This window comes from Phoca vitulina, unplaced genomic scaffold, assembly GCF_004348235.1.
Source record: "Phoca vitulina isolate PV1807 unplaced genomic scaffold, GSC_HSeal_1.0 scaffold36, whole genome shotgun sequence".
Taxonomy (NCBI): Eukaryota; Metazoa; Chordata; class Mammalia; order Carnivora; family Phocidae; genus Phoca; species Phoca vitulina.
Window position 1 is genome coordinate 8,990,737 of NW_022589739.1, and position 4,630 is coordinate 8,995,366.

Below are 4,630 nucleotides of genomic sequence, written 5' to 3' on the forward strand. Positions count from 1 at the left end.
GGTGAGGGTGGACCTCCCTGTCTTTTTCCTGATTGTAGAGGAAAAGCTCTCAGTTTATCCCCATTGAAGATGATACTGGCTGTGGGCTTTTCATATATGGCCTTTATTATGTTGAGGTATGTTCCCTCTATCTTTACTTTGTTGAGGGTTTTTATTATGAATGGATGTCGTACTTTGTCAAATACTTTTACTGCATCTATTGAAAGGATCATAGGTTCTCATCATTTACATTTTTAAAAAAATTTTGTTTATTTATTTGAGAGAGAGAGAAAGAGAGAGGCAGCATGAGTGGGGGGTTTGGGCAGAGGGAGATAGATAAGCAGACTCTCCGCTGAGCAGGGAGCCTGATACAGGGCTCGATCCCAGGATCCTGGGATCATGACCTGAGCTGAAGGCAGACACTTATCCGACTGAGCCAGCCAGGCATCCCAAAATTTTTTATTTAAATTTAATTTAGTTAATATGTAGTGTATTATTAATTTCAGATGGTAAAATTTAGTGATTCATCAGTTGCATATAACACTCAGTGCTCATTACATCAAGTACCCTCCTGAATGCTCATCACCCGGTTATCCCATCCCCCCACCCACTTCCCTTCTAACAACCCTGTTTGTTTCCTATAGTTAAGAGTCTCTTATGGCTTGCCTCTCTCTCTGTTTTTATCTTATTTTATTTTTCCTTCCCTTCTCCTATTCTCCTATGTTCATCTGTTTTGTTTCTTAAATTCCACATATGACTGAAATCACATGGTATTTGTCTTTCTTTGATGGACTTTTTTGCTTAGCATAAAATTCTCTAGCTCCATCCATGTTGTTGCAAATGGCAAGATTTCATTCCTTTGTTTTATTAATGTGGTGTATCACGTTGATTGATTTGTGAATATTGAACCACCATTGCAGCCCAAGAATGAAGTCCACTTGATTATGGTGAATGATTCTTTTTAATGTGTTGTTGGATTCAGTTTGCTAGTATTTTGTTGAGAATTTTTCATCCACGGGTTCATTAGGGATATTGGCCTATAGTTCTCTTATTACTGCCATTTCTATCTGGTTTTGGAATCAAGGTAATGCTGGCCTCAGAGAATGAATTTGGAAGTTTTCCTTCCTTTTCTGTTTTTTGGAATAGTTTGAGAAGAATAGGTATGAATCGTCTTTAAATGTCTGTTAGAATTCACCTGTGAAGCCTCTGGCCCTGGACTTTGTTTTGGGAGATTTTTTTTACTACTGATTCAATTTCTTTGCTGTCTATTGGTCTGTTCAAGTTTTCTATGTTTTCCTGTTTCAGTTTTGGTAGTTTATATGTTTCTAGAAATTTATCCATTTCTTCTAGGTTGTCCAATTTGTTGGCATATAGTTTTTCATAATATTCTCTTATAATTGTTTGTATTTCTATGGTGTTGGTTATTATTTCTCCTCTACCATTTGTGATTTTATTTATTTGGATCCTTTCTCTTTTCTTTTTGATAAGTCTGGCTAAGGTTTATTAATTTTATTAATTTTTTCAAGGAACCAGCTCCTGGTTTCATTGATCTGTTTTTTTTAAAGTTTCTATATCATTTATTTCTGCTCTACTCTTTATTATTTCCCTTCTGCTGGCTTTAGGCTTTGTTTGTTGTTCATTTTCTAGCTCCTTTAGGTGTAAGGTTAGGGTGTTTATTTGAGATTTTTCTTGCTTTGTGAGGTAGGCCTGTATTGCTATGTACTTCCTTCTTAGGACCACTTTTGCTGCATTCCAAAGGTTTTGTACCATTGTGTTTTCATTTTCATTTGTTCCCATGTATTTTTTTTTTTATTTCTTCTTTGATTTCCTGGTTGACCCATTTATTGTTTAGCAGGATGTTGTTTAACTTCCATGTAGTTGTGGTCTTTCCAAATTTTTTCTTGCGGTTGTCTTCAAGTTTCATAGCATTGTGTTCATAAAGTATGTGTGGTATGATCTCAATATTTTGGATTTTTGAGGCCTGATTTGTGACATCATATGTGATCTATTCTGAAGAATTTCCCATGTACACTTGAAAAGAATGTGTGTTCTGCTGCTTTAGGATGAAATGTTCGGAATATATTTGTTGTCCATCTGGTCCAGTGTGTCATTCAAAACCATTGTTTCCTTGCTGATTTTCTGTTTAGATGATCTGTCCATTGCTGTAAGTGGGGTGTAAAAGTCCCCTGCTATTATTGTATTATTACCAATGAGTTCCTTTATGTTTGTTATTGTTTTATATATTTTGGTGCTCCTATGTTGGGTGCATAAATATTTACAATTGTTAGATCTTCTTGTTGGATTGTCCCCTTTATTATTATATAGTGCCCTTCTTCAACTCTTGTTACATTCTTTGGTTTATAGTCTAGTTTCTCTGATATAAATATTGTTACTCCGGCTTTCTTTTGATGGCCCTTTGCATGATGGATGTTTCTCTGCCCCCTGACTTTCAATCTTCAGGTGTCTTTAGGTCTAAAACAAGTCTCTTACAGGCAGAGATAGATGGGTCTTGTTTTTATATCCATTCTGACACCCTATGTCTTTTGACTGGAGCATTTAGTCCATTTAAATTCAGAGTAATTGATAGATAAGAATCTAGTGCCATTGTATTACCTGTGAAGTCACTGCTTCTGGAGCTTTTCTGTTTCTAGTCTTTGTAACTATTGGTCTTTCTTTCTCACTCAAAGGGTCCCCTTTAATATTTCTTGCAGGGCTCCTTTAGTGGTCATGAACTCCTTCAGTTTTTGTTTCTCTGGCAAGACCCTTGCTTGGTCATTGACTTGGGGCTTTCCCAGAAGAGTGTGGCCTGACTTGGAAGCGCAGTCTGACTGTGAAAGAGCACACAGCAGTCAGATAATCACCTCCTTTGCATCTGGGCAGTGAACCTGTTCTTGGAGAGGGATCTGAACAGCACACTTTCATGTCTGCTACAACAGGTCAAAAGGTTTGATATATAGATGATTTAAATTGCGAGAGGGAAAGTATAAATTTCCAGTGATATACCAAGGCAAAGCCACATGGAAATAACTACTATCTACTATGGACTTGGGCTGCAGTGAAAGCAGAAACAAAGGAACTCATTTTGGTGTTATATGCTTGTCAAAAGCATGTTTGAAGGATAGAGTAGAAAGTTTAATGAGCTAGAAAATACAACTATGAATCAAGTATACAATATTCATCTTTGCTAATTGCATATGTGTGAAATATGATTGAAGTGATAGGCAGCAAGAGTTAAATGACCCTAGTTTCAAATACTAGTTCTGCCATCTTCCACGTTTTGACAACTACTTCTCCTTTCTGAACATTAGCCTTTTCATCATAAAAGCATGACGATGATAATAATACCATTTGAGATACTGTGAGGATCAGCTATAATAACAATAATAGCAATAGTCACAGAAGAACAACAAAAGGATCACAAGCTGTAACTCTTGTGTGCCAGACATTGTCAAATGCCCAATACTTTGCTCTCATTTAATTTTCACAACAACTTTATGAGCTAGATACTATTTATAGCCTTGATGCTTGAATGATTTCTTTAAGTAATCTTTTAGATCTACTACTAGAACTGATCAATAAATTTAGTAAGGTCGCAGGATACAAAATCAAAGTACAGAAATCTGTTACATTTTATACACTAATAATGAAGTAGCAGAAAGAGAAATTAAGAAAACAATCCTATTTATAATTGCACCAGAAACAATAAAATACCTATGAATAAACTTAACCAGACCTGTACCCTGAAAACTGTAACACACTGATGAAAGAAATTGAAGAAGACACAAACAAATGGAAAGACATTCCATGCTCATGGATTGGAAGAACAAATATTGTTAAAATGTTCATACTCCCCAAGGCAATCTACAGATTTAATGCAATCCCTTCAAAATACCAGCAGCATTTTTCACAGAACTACAACAAAAAATCCTAAAATTAGTATGGAACCAAAAAAGACCCCAAATAGCCAAAGCAATCTTGAAAAAGAGGAAAAAAGCTGGAGGTATCACAGTCCCAGATTTCAAGATATATTACAAAGCTGTAATCAAAACAGTATGGTATTGGCACAAAAGCAGACACATAGATCCATGGAACAGAAGAGAGTGTCCATAAATAAACCCATGATTATATGGTCAATTAATTTTCAACAAAGGAGGCAAAAATTATGCAATAACAAAAAGATAGTATCTTCAAATGGTGTTGTAAAAACTGGACAACACATGCGCAAGAATGAAACTGGACCACTTTTTTTTTTTTAAGAGTTTTATATATTTATTTGACAGAGAGAGAAAGAGAGCACACAAGCAGGGGGAGAGCAGGCAGAGGGAGAGGGAGAAGCAGACTCTCTGCTGAGCAGGGAACCTGATGTGGTGCTCGATCCCAGGACCCTGGGATCATGACCTGAGCCAAAGGCAGATGCTTAACTGACTGAGCCACCCAGGTGCCACATAGGCCACTTTCTTATACCATATATGAGAGTAAACCCAAAATGGATTAAACACCTAAATGTAAATCCTGAAACTATGAACATCCTAGAAGAGAGCACAGGCAATAATTTCTCTGACATCAGCCATAGCAACATTTTTTTAGATATGTCTCCTGAGGGAAGCAAAAATAAACTATTGGGACTATATCAAAAGAAAAGACTTCTGCA